The following is a 13,304-nucleotide window of genomic DNA, read 5'->3' as shown; positions in this document are numbered from 1 at the left end:
TTAGGGCTTACCCATTAGAGAAAATTTGCCTAATTTCCCTCTCTGTACCATTTTATTTCTCTTCATATTTTTTGAAACTGAGATGTTAATTTATTGAGTAGCTATTGTTCAACCAAGAGGGAAATCCTCACTCCCTGAACTCCATTAGATTTCCATATCAAGTTGACACCAGGCTTACTGCATTTTAATTGCAATTGTCAAAACTTTTGTTAAAGCCATCCCTTCACATTCCTGATAACTTGGTTTTTAAAAAGAGCTTGAAGGATGTACCAAGTTGAAATCTGCAAAGAACTAGGGGAATCTATGGGTGGAATTGTCTCGTTCCACTTTGCAGAGCTTTGGCAGAGAGTGAAGTCAATTTGCCAAAACTCCACAAGTGAACATAGAAGCCAGAGTGGCCTCCATGAGTCACTGCACTGAAGATCTCTGATGGAGAAAGGGATTGATAAAACACTGTGGACTGGGATTCAAGGGGGTCTAGTATAGGACAGGGGCCATAGTAGATCCCTGTCTCCTACGGAGGGATGAAAGACCAACCCCCCTGCTCTTCCCTGCACCAGAGGCCTGTTTATTTCACAACCCACCTCTCAGGCTTAAGCTCCCCACAGGCCTGCCTGCACCCCACCAGTTACACCCAGTTGCAACAATCCCCACCACCCCCAGGGCCTCCTCCAGCCACCACATTCTCTTCAGGCCTGACATGGCTCTTCTCCTTCTTGTTTGTGTTTGGCATGGTCGACTAGCCGGGTGGCTAGGGGTCCACCAGCCTGGAGAGTTGCAGCCTCCCATGGCAGGGATGGTGGCATTGGCGGTATCCCCATTGTCTTGCTCCCCCTTGCTGGCCTGCCCCCCCCCACTCGGACCTAGCTCAAGACTCTTCCCTCTTCCCCACACCCTGCCTTCTCTGACTCCCAAGAGCGGCAGCAAAGGAGGTGGTGGAGAAGCGGGAGGGGTAAGAAAAGCAGGCAGCCTCAGTCAGCAACTCTCCCTTTCCCTTGCTTCCCCCAACCGTGAAACCATTTCCAGTTAGCATACCTCAACAATAAGGGAACTCAGGACTCTGCATGACAAAGTGAGAAGCTGTGATGGTTTAAAGGCTTTTGTGACGGTCACGGCATTTTCGGGGCAGTTGGATACTATGCAACTGAGTCAATAGAGTTGCCTTGCTACTTTATGATTCCTGATTAGTGAGGGTCACTGATGTCATTTGCATAGCAAGCATTGTCCTCACTCTGAATAGGCTTAATTTCCTCCTGCTGAACTCAGCAAATACCTAAATCTGATTGGCTACATAGGATTATTACACTTTCATGTCCAATACATGGTCCTGATTAGGTGGAGAGGAATTGAGTAAAGCAACGACAACAGAAAAGGGAAAAGAGTGAAGAGTGAGGGAGAGGCAATTAAGCGCCAGCAAAAGGTGAAAACATGGCGGTCGATAGTAGCAATCACTGTGAAGAACACAGAATATGGAGGATTTGGGGTTGCCCACCCTCTAAATCACTATTTTCAAGCCAAAGGAAAACTGAATCTGGAAAATGTTTCATTCAGCCTGAACATATTGTAAATTTCATGTGAAGAAAATGCTGCATGGAGCCTTTGGTATGGTGCCTGACCTTGCTCATGAATCTCAGCTGCTTAAAAAGGCTTGGAAAATTACATTATCCAATACCATCAGTGCTCACTCAATAAATACGGATAAAAAGGGCAGGCAAGAGAAATCCCACAGAGCTCAAGTATTGACTTCTAGCTTTGGCCCAGCAGTGTAACAACTCTCTCTAACTAATGAGCAAGCAGCTCAGAAGGACACGGTGCCCTTTTTGATTCATGTGCTGGTCTTGCGGAGAGCTTATTAATTGTCATTGTTCCCCCCCTTGTGCTTCACAATAAATATTTGTGTGTGCAGTTATGGGAGGGCTGTCTGCTGCCATGTGGGGAAAAGTAAATTAAATTTACTTTCCCCTTTATTGGAATCCTTATTTTGATTATCATGGCAACCCCCAAGTGGAAATGTAAGAAATATAGAAGAGAATAAAAGAGAAGCATGTCAATGTTGTGTAGCCAATCCACTGCTTTCAGAACAATGGTTCCACATACAGTGGTACCTCGGGTTAAGTACTTCATTTGTTCCGGAGGTCCGTACTTAACCTGAAAGTGTTCTTAACCTGAAGCACCACTTTAGCTAATTGGGCCTCCTGCTGCTGCCGCGCCGCCGGAGCACGATTTCTGTTCTTATCCTGAAGCAAAGTTCTTAACCTGAAGCACTATTTCTGGGTTAGCGGAGTCTGTAACCTGAAGCGTATGTAACCTGAAGCATATGTAACCTGAGGTACCACTCTATTACATTTCACAATAACAATTGCTTATCATCACAACATGTGAGCAATGCTTTAAATGTAACTTTTTAGTCAATAATGGTGGTAGTGAGAAGAGTCTCAAGTATTTTCAAATTTAGCACCACCCCCTACTCATAAAACTGGTGTGTGTGGGAGGGGAAAGGATCTCAGTAACAGTAACATTAACAACATGCCTTGGAGGGCAGATCTTAATAATTTTTCATATATCAGGATACAGGCTAGTTGGGGAAAACAACTGGGTATTTACCCTGGAGTAGACATTATGGTAAAGTGATGCCTCCCCCACAAAAATAGAACAGGGAAGCAGAAGTCTTTGCCTGCCACTTGATGGCAAACCCCAACAAACCATTAAAAAAACATTTATTTTTTTTAAAAAATACATCCTGCCTATCTTTTCTTTTTAAGGACGAAACAATAATTTGTCCCATTCATTTGAAAGCTGTAACCATGGCATGAAAAGCACTGATGTGAGATAGGTTCCATTATTATCATTATCATAATTATAGCAAATATGAGGCACAACTTGTATTTGGGAATTTTTTTTAAACTGTAGACTTTGCCTTGCAAGGAAAATGTACCTCTTAAGATCCCTCTTAAGCATGCGCAATTTCCTTTTGCAATTTTTAACAGACCATGTTCTCATTTTGGAAAAGTTGCAAGCCAGGGGGAGAGTGCTTGCTGAAATGAAAGCAATGTCTTCTCACCCCAGGCAAGAGGCTATTTGCAAGTCTGCTGCAGAGGCGATTGTATCAAGAAACAAGGGCAGAAATAAGCCCAGCAAGCTAAGGTCTGAGCCATCACACCTCTATTGCATATGCTCAGAGCACACATTTCAGTCTTCACACAGTGATGGCACACTCAAAAGCAATCCTGGGGGAACATTTTTTTCTGTCAGGTGCTGCATTCCCACAGGGGACACATGCCTGGGATGCATTGGGGACATAGTCACAAAAAAATAGGTGTACCACCCCTTCTCTCTCCTTTTCTATTTCTCTCTTTCCCTTGCGCCCCTTTGCTCTCCTTGCCACCTACATGAAGTGAGGTCAAGGGCCACATGTGCCCATTTGCCCACAGGTTGCCCAGGGTTTCCATGTGATGCCTCATTCCAGCCACAGTCACAATGTGTAGACTGCACCATGCCTGGCAAAGAGAGCAGACAGCCCCAGGAGGAGGCTGAGGGTGTTGTGTCAACTGTTTGTGGCCCCATCTCCACTATACATTTAATGCCATATCATACCACTTTACACAGCCATGGCTTAGGCCCAGGGAATCCTGGGAACTGAAGTTTGTTGAGGCTGCTTTTAGGAGGCCCCTATTCCCCTCAGAGCTACAATTATCAGAGTGCTCTGGAACTGTAGTTCTGTGAGGGGAATAGGGGCCTCCTAACAACTCTCAGTGCCCTTAACAAACACCACTTCCCATGATTCTCTGAGGGCAAGCCTTTGCGCTGTATAAAGTGAGATGATTTGGCTTTGAACGCATAGTGCAGATGGGGCCTGTGCTTGGTGCCAGAATGACACAATGACCAGCTCTGAACATTGTGGCCACAGTGAAAGTTAATTGTCACATGGAGGCAGCTTCCCACATGATCCTTGTTAATATGTTCTCTAGCTTTTACAGCATTGCTCCTTAAATAGCATAGTTTACAGGGGATGTTCTGTTTCTTTTAATGGGCTTTGGATTTGATCCATAATAAGAAGCACCTTTTAAAATGTTGGCCAACGTTGATTTATGGCTAACTAAAAAGCTTTTTTAGATTAAATAAAATGTTTTCACCACACAGCTCTGTGTACATTAATCTCCATGGAATGCATTTAAAGTGTGCTCCTATTTAAAACACCCTTCCCCCCCCTTCTTTCAGCAACATGGCCAGGCAAGACTATTCATACCACACTTTGTAAATTTGATGCCAATGTTAATTTAATTTCTCCCTTTATTTGGCTTTACAAAATTCTAGAGAATGAGGTGAAAGTAACGTAGGGCTTGGGTATTCAGCACAACCAAAACAGGCCAAGAAAAGTGTTAAGGACCTGTTTAAATATAGCCAAAACTGGAGAAGGAGGAAATTATATCTGACAGTATAATCGGGGGCTGTCAGGTGCCCAAGTTGGCAGCTGACAACAAATTATTTGAGATGCGTTTGGCATAAATTGGGAATCACAGGTGGGCAGAGTGTTGTTGCTGGACTAAATGGCCATTGGCCTAATCCTGCAGGCTCATCTAACATTCTTACCATTGCTCAACGAAGCAACTGATTTTTTGGAGAAGCAATGCATTTATATCAGTCTAGATGGCACAGCCACAGTTGGAATAATGTGCACAGTTCTTTTTTACTGTTCTTTATTCATTTCTATACTGCCCTTCTACTTCTTCATGGCTTACTGCAGAAGTTGAAAACTACATAAGACAAATGGACAATGTAGTACTGAAAATAGACTTTCCCCATAACCAATGAGAAAAACTAGACCAGACTAAAATAACAGATCACACCAGTAGCAACATCTTATAAAGAATTATTGGTACAGTTCTGGAAAAGCCCACCAGAATAAAAAATGTATTCACAGCCCACCCAAAAGTGTCTGGAATGGGGTGTAGTGAACCTCTTTGTGGAAGCCACATCAAATCCTGGGTTTTGCAGCTTCCAGGTACCCACCCTCCATGACACTGATGTTTTTTTTTTTTTTTTTTTATAATAGTTTTTATTAAGGTTTTCCAAATTAGAACAAATCAAAACAAATTAAATCCAATCTATTGCTAATAACTAGGACTTCCCCTCCCTACCCCCTCTTGTGTTCCAAATCTTCCAAATTAGCAATTAAATTCAACAAATTCTTATCCCCAAATTACACTCTTCATCAATAACCCAATTTATCCAAATTCCCATCCCCTAAGATCGATCTATACCCTTCAACGAGTTTCCCCCTTTCAAACATAGTACAGATGGAAATAAGATAAATATAAATAATAATTTTACAGCCTTTGGATTCCAATTTTCCCTCCCCTCTTTCCCCTTTGCGTTTCACCTATCCCTCCACTTCTAATATCTTCCTGGAGTTCCCACATTACACTATGTCCCTCAGGTTCTTTGCCAGTCTTTAATTACGGATGTCCAATCGTAGAAGGAGTCTATCAAATAAGGGCCCATTTCTTCTATCCAGGTTTTTATATCCAGGAGTAAAAACTCCAATTTTGTATCCATAAGCTTGTCAAACCTGAATGTCCCAAATGTTCCCCCAGTTCTGTCCAGTTCTTGTTGTTTCCTTGTTCTTATCAATCATTCTCCTCCTTTTTATTTCTCTGTTCTCCACAGAAATGTTCTTTTTCCAAAAGTTTCTAGTGTCTCTGCAGAGGTTTGTTATTCTTGAAGCAAAGCATTACATCATGTTCCTTTCATTTTCCAACAAATAGTTCCATTGTTTCCTGTAGTGTGTAGACCTCTGTAGACAAAATAGTGTTCCATTCCTGCAGTTTCCCAGGAGATTGAAAGTTCCATTCAACTGTTCACATTTCCTGTGAAAAACACATGCAATGTCCCTCGGCTCCTCTAGGTGGATTGCAATAACAAAGTTCCCTTCCAGAATCACATCCACCAGACCAAGTAGCTTGTTGACCAATATTTAAAACAGTTTGTATTCAATTTGTAACAAATATAACCGGCAAAGTCCTTATAACAAAGTCTCTATTTTAATCTTCCTTTTTGACAGCTCTTTGACAGCTGTCAAAACCTCCATCACTTTTCTCCAGGCAGTTTCACGAATCGCTCCAGGGATTCCGGGGGGGTTACTTTTTTTTAAAAAAACAATTCCACTTTTCTCCTCCAGCTCAATCTTATAATTTTCCCTCGCGAAGTTGCTGATTCGGCAAGATAAGGTTACACTCGATCTTAGTTGTCCAGTCCTTTGTTTTGGCTCTTCTACAATTTAGGGGTAGGCTGACTTCCTTTTTTCCACCTCCCCCGTTCGCTCCGAATTTTAAAAATTTATCCCCTTTTTTTTTTTTAGTCCATATTCCAATTACTCACGGGTTCTTCTTTAGAGCCGAATTTTCAATGGAAGAAGTCAGCGCTCTCCGCCGGATGGCATGCGGCTGCGCTCGGCAGGGATAGCAGAGAACTCAAAGCACCACGCTTCTCCCCGGCACCCGATCCGTAGCCTTTAAAAAGGCTCCTTCACGAGTCGGGAGGGCGCTAACGGTGCCAGCCGAGTCTCCATGTCCACGGCCTCAATCTGGCCGTGGTTTTTGAGGGTCCCCGCATCGCCGGTGCGGTAGGACCCAGCCCCTGCCAAGCCGGCTCCCTCCGGAGCTCGGAGGGAGCCCGCCATTCGGTGATGGCGCCGACCCGGAAGTCCCCTCCATGACACTGATGGCAGGGAAGGAAACCTCTGAGTTGGACTGGGGTTCTCATGGTGGTTGTAGTGGAGAGGAGGCAATTCTTGTGCTATTCTGTCTCAGGCCATTTGTAATTTTAAAGAGCCAAGGCAGCATGTTAGCGTCAAATAGATAGCAACTGAAGCTGGCGAAAGACTAAAATTTGTGACGTTCTGCCTGTCCCACCTAAAGGGAAAAATGATGTGGCAGAGCATGATCAGGAAAGGGCAACCAAAATGATTGAGGGTTTCCAGTACCTTCCATAAAAGGAAAGGCTGAAGCATTTGGAGCTTTTTAGTTTAGAAAAAAAGATGACTAACAAGGAACATGAAAGAGGTTTTGAAATTAGTTATGGGGTGGATAAAGTAAACAGAGAGTGGCCTGGCCATGGCATATTTCACACTGCTGGGTGGGGAACAGGACTAGGCTCCTGGCCTGGGCACCCCACCCTATTGCTCTTGCCCAGCATTGTTGGGGATGTGCTAAGCAGGTGGCCACAGGGAGGAGAAGCACTTGGTTTTAGGCCAATCTTCAAGCGAGAGGGCAGATCTTGGAAGGGGTGGACTGGAGGCAGAAGCTCCTAAGGCTTCAGTTCATCTTGATTGGAACAAGTTGCTCACTAGGAGCTGTCCATAGTACTACAAGCACAAGTTTCCCTTACTGTCTTAGTAGCTTTGCTTCCATGTCTTGTACAGTATACACTACAGCAGGGATCGTTGGACTTGAGGCCTCCAGGGTCTAACCTTGCCCCACAACCCTTAGATCCATCAAGTGTAGTCTGCTGCAAAATAAATATGATTAGAACAAAAGAATTCTGAGTCTAGGGATTTGTTTTGAGCACTAGAAATAAGCAGAGCTCACAGTCTTTCCATGCAATACCCCCCTCCTGGTTACCCCCTCCCAACTTTCTTACTTTGGCAGTATGAATTAGGGGTGGAGGATGATGTTACCATTGTTTAACAAATGGGAATCGTAAGTCCTTGCTTATCTCCTTCCAAACACCCAGAGATCCTATTCTATCTTACACTCATCACTGAGCTACAGACAGATCATAACACTCTCCTCCATAAAATTTATATCATTGGTAGAGCAATGGAACTGATTGGCAATAAATTCAGAATTGACAGAAACACTATTCATGCAGCACATAATGTAATTACAGAATTTGCTGCCACAAGATGTGCGGATGGGTACTAGTTAGGTGGGTTTAAAAGGATGCTGGATACCAGCAATTAGTCATTGCCGTTAAATAGAACCTCTAACTTCAAATGCACTTCTGGAAACAGGATTCAACACTATCCAGTAGGGTTCTTCTTCTTCTTTTTCATAGATACATTTTCCTAGGAGTCCATAGAATAACAATTTCCTAGGGAAATAAAGACATAATTGTTCAGCATTGTTAATCTACTGATTGCCTCTCCTTCTCGATAGAACAAAAAGGCAATATTTATAGATTCATGTCAAAGGAGCACATATATTTCTAATTAGGCTGAAGTACTTTCACTTAGATTATGAACCAATCATACCTGACTAGCTCCAGTATCCTTTGGCACTCTGAATACATGGACCGTGATGACACATGACTGTTTAAGTTAACTGTTCTGAATATTGAACAACAAGCATTTTCTAAATGAAAGAGGATTTGAGAGAGGTGAAAAATGCCACAACCCCCACCCTTTCTTTACCCCTTTTTGTGTAGTGTTCTTAGCTTCCATCTTTTCCTGTTCTTCAGCTTTGACAGATTTTTTTAAAACACCTTTTTCGTAAGTCAGTCATAGGTCACATTGGCAATACACTATCTTGGCATCACACATCCAACCAGATTTGATTATTTAACAGTGCCATCCGATCACTCAGATGGCAGCACAAAGCCACATCAAAGTTAGGTCAATCCATTGGAAGAGGAAACATTTTTACCCCACTTCTTAGCTCCCTGACAGATTGGTAAAATGGGCTTGCATTTTGCTAGCTGTAACTTTGTGTGTGTGAATTGTGCTCCTTATATTTGCTTGAAGTTTTATCATTGGGTTGCTTCAGTTCACTTCAGCATACCATTTGCCAGTTCTGCTGGCACAAATGCTAACTGTATTGGAAAAGTGCCCGTCTTCTACCAACTATACTTCAGAGAAATTGTTTCTCAGCTATTGATTATTCTAGGCTGGTGCTGTGACATAGTGACTTTGTGCTGTCTCTACCTACCATTTTGTGGAAATATGGCTAACTGAACTGAGTCCACAAGGGATCGTCCATTACCTTGACAAAACAAAACATCAATATAATATTGTGTTTTGTTTTGTTTGTTTGTTTGCTGGCTCCCATGTAAATGCTTTGTGGAGTCCAGTCTTATACTTCTATACTATGACCATTCATTTCAAAAGGTCTTTAGCAGGATCAGATCTTATGTTATCAAGCCAGGCTTCAATGTTAAAGCCCTGTATAATGAAAAACCAAAGAAATGGCATATCTGCCATTCTCTGCTGGTAATTGTCTAGATAATATATAATTACATGTTTAATTACCCCTGTTTAAAGATCTCATTGAGGGTTAAATTATATCACTTGTGGCTGGTGCCATCCACAGGGGATTACAGTCAAATAAGATATGAAGATACAAAGTGTTTCATTAGCAGCTAATTGAATTACCTGGGTACACAATAATCCTTTCAAATTGTCATCATCTGTTGAAGATGGAGTCAGAGCATCATGCAACTCTCCTCTGTCCTGCAAATTGTGTACAAATGAGACTTTCAGCTTACACTTTCCTTTAGGCAAATACTGTGCTCCAGTCCTCTAAGTTTCTTGAGTGATGTGTTTGCTTTCAATTCCTTGAACGTAGGGCATCTATCTTAACGAAATGCCAGTCTGTGTTGGTTCCTTATGTAATATGTCCTTGTGTAGATCCTAGGATCTTTTCAATTCAACCCATGCAGTTGTATTTTAGTGGAGAGACATTGGAATTGGACTGTTAGTGTTTTTCTTTCTTTCTCTCACACTCATGCTGACTCTGTGATAATGACATACAGCAATTGTAAGATGCAGGCCTATTATTCTGGCCATGTTAAAATTTCTAATGTCCTTGCAGAGAAGCAATAAATTCTCGGTTGAGCAGCTCTGAATTAGCATTTAAAAAGCTAAACATTTTTCACCATGTCAATTGTTTTGGGACGGGGATCATTATGCCTCTATTGGGCTGTAGACTGTTTTAAAATGTAATATTATACATTGATTTCATGACTACTTTTATTTCTCATTTTTATGCTTATATTCTTCACTGGTATGTGTGTGTATATATAATCCCTGCTCTCTCATTGTTACAACTGGGAAGAAAAGATTAGCCAGATACTTCAAAGGGTTGAACTGAAATAACATTCTAAATCTCAGAACAGAGCAACCATCCTACTGTACATTTATCAAAATTTAATTCTGCACATGAGATAAGAATACAGCACTGCCCAAGTAAGGCCAAGCAAAAGGGGATTTAGATTGACTAACAGCAGTCGTCTCCTTGATCAAAGTGTAATTTGCAGCTTAATAGAAGGAAGTTCTATTCTTTCCCTGTTTTGGTAGTTATATCGAATCATTCTACTTGATGCTAATGGATAATATGAATATGCTCTGGTCACCAAATCCTTTCACCTAGGGAAATTGCTTGGTCGCATTAAAAGCTTTGAGCAAAGTCCAACTGGTACATTTACTGAGTCTTCTTGCCCAAGTCCTAGAGAGTAGATCAAGTTTCTAGGGACATTGTCACATTGGACCTTAGCAGTCTTTGTAGCCCTCTGGGTAACATGGATGCTACATCACTAAATGTGCAATCCTGCACATGCCTACTCAGAAGTAAGTCTGCTGTGTTTGGTGGGACTTACTCATGCATAAGTGTATGTAGAATTGCAGCCATAGGTACAAATGTTTTGAAAGCATGGAGCCCACAGAAATAAATGAATGCTAAATCCAATTTCCTTGACTGGAGCATTTCCTTGAAGATTTCTATGTGGTTCCTAAATGTCCTGGTGATTAATATCATGAGAAAAGTAAGCCGTTTGCTTTCGAAATGTAAGGTATACATGCCTTTTCCTATTATGTTTCCAAAGAACTCATGCAAATACTACACGTGTTTTCCTCTACTGGGAGATGTGACTATCTATCTATGAGGTTGAAAAGGTCTCTTAAAAAGAATTACAGGCTCAGACCCAAGCACAGGCTACACTGTCCTGCTGATTTCAGTGGGATTGCTGCTCAGTCAAATTAAAAGCCTAAAGTCAACCAGTCTTGAGCACTTCTTGCATATGTCCTAGTCAACAGGTCAAGTTCTCAAGTTTCTCTCATTGAAATCAATGGGACATAAGACAAGTGCTTGACTGGCTAGATCACATCCCAAATTCACCTGTAGAGGCTTATTTATATATGGAGGAGAGGGATTCTATGTGCAGCAGCCTATGAAAACTGGCACTGGAACTTTGGTGAAGAACATGAGGAAGACAAAAATATCATGGCTGAAGCACAGGTCTAAGGTATCAGTCACAATGTATGATGAATCTCAGGCATTTTACATCTGTCTAGCCAAAGGAGCTCCACCTTGTGTACATGGTCAGGGCCATGTGAAACAATGTATGGGACAAAAGATGGCAAATAATCTTTATTGCTCATAGGACTGTATTGTCTTACACAAGTTTTTGAACCAATCCAGACCAGTTACTGTAATTCTATCCTTCAGTTATAGTAAGTTGAAATTTGAGTAGGACAAATGATCTAGTAGTGTGATTTCATCCCTCCAATGTTTGTTTCTCTAAAACAAACCTTTGGAAAGCTCGCTTAAACACAGGCACACATAAAAGCACAGATTATTTTGTATTCATGACTCTAGAGAGGAATGCTGAATGCTTTTCATTTACCAATATTGCCATCATTCATTTGAGCTCCAGCTTAAAGAGTAAATCAAGAAATTAGCTGAAGGCTTGGTCATGAGTAATTACACTCACACTGCATATCTCAGGAGTTTGCTCGCCATCCATCCATCCCCTTTTTATTGATTGTGCTGTACAGAAACACATTATAAAGCAAATATATTTGGTCTGCAGCTAGACCGAATAGCTCATTTACTTCTACAGTTATATCATTTGAAATAGGGTGCTGGGGTGATGAAATGATGCCAACTGATTTGGCTATGATCTACATTTTAGTTTGCTTCAGCAGCTCTAAATATGTTGTTATTATTGCATGAATAAATAAGAGGTTTGTTTCCTAAAGAAGATACATTTTTTATGGTACAGCCTTCTCAGACAGCCTTCTCAGAGAATGTTTTTTGTGTGTCAAATTTGGGCAAGCAAAACATTTGAGAAATAATTGTGGCAGTAAAATGGCTAGATTGGTCTGGAGGCTGAGTAGGGAGAAAGTTACAGTTTGGATTACAGCACAAGCTAGAATTAAAGGTTTAATGAGTAGATCAATAGGCAGTGAAGATGCTAACTGAAAATACTCTCTCTCTCTCTCTCTCTCTCTCACACACACACACACACACACACACAAACACACACAGTGGAGGCTGGTCCATTAGGGTGGCCCATCCACCTTAGTTTGCCCTCAGTCAACATCCACATGTCTGATTTCTCCTAACAGCCATTCCATGGAGTGGCACTGCCTGCCAGTTTAGTGTTGCCATTGAAGAAGGCAGGAGGGAGGAGATATAGACAAAAAAAGAATGTGTCTGTCACTGGCTCTGGCTCCACCTATTGTTGGTCTCCCTGCCACCCACGCTGTCAGCCCCAAAAGATAGAAAACACCATTGTCAATTCAGAATTTTGGGTGTTTAGGAAAGCTCTAAATACCTACTTAGGTTCTGCCTGTTTTCTCTGGAGTTGTTTTGTTCTCCTGCGAATGGGCTTTGCTGTAGTTGTGTAATGCATTTTAGTAGTTGTGTGTGTGGGGGGGGGATGTTTGTTGTTTTTATGGCTGGCTTTTATTAAATATTTTATTAAATTTTATATTATTAGAAAACTACATTGAGAAGCATCCCTTTACCCTTAATGGCTGCCCAGAAGCATTTTGAGCAAATAGACTGGCACTACTTGGCACTGTACATAAGAATGAGGAGAAAAAGGTTCAACAAGCTGTGAAAGGTTGTATTGTCAACCCCAGAGCTAATTAAATGTGTCTCCTTGAAATGTCTACTTTAGACAGGTTTGGAGGAAAAATGAGCTTTGCTGCTGTGTTCATGCTGGTCAAGGGGCATTTTTCACAACAGCAGCACCCATCCATTAAACACATGCTGCAATTTTAGTAACATGTCCAGAGTGTTGCTTTATTGCCCTAAATGTTTGCTTGTGGAATTCCTTCCAAAAGAATACCTGGGAGTGTGGTGTGCAAATCTGAATTGTGTAACTCTTCCCACTACCATCACCATATACACATGTACGTAACTATTGTCAGGGATTACAATTGTAATCCAATCCTATGCACTTTTACATAAGAGTAAACTCAGTTGAACTCATTGGGACTACTTCTAAGTAAACATGCATAGGATTATACTGCACGTATTACTTATAAGCAGAGTCACGTTAAGGATGTTGGAACATATACTGAG

The 13,304-nt window shown here is 41.6% G+C and overlaps 1 protein-coding gene across 2 annotated transcripts in view; it reads left to right on the top strand.

Annotated features, from left to right (window-relative positions):
- The window catches only part of PCP4 (Purkinje cell protein 4), a 71,903-nt gene that overhangs the window by 57,881 nt on the left and 718 nt on the right, over positions 1 to 13,304 (top strand). The window lies entirely within an intron of this gene.

Source organism: Podarcis gaigeae (assembly GCF_964106915.1).
Source record: "Podarcis gaigeae genome assembly, chromosome: 4".
Lineage (NCBI taxonomy): Eukaryota > Metazoa > Chordata > Lepidosauria > Squamata > Lacertidae > Podarcis > Podarcis gaigeae.
This window is presented reverse-complemented; position numbering and strand designations above follow the sequence as displayed.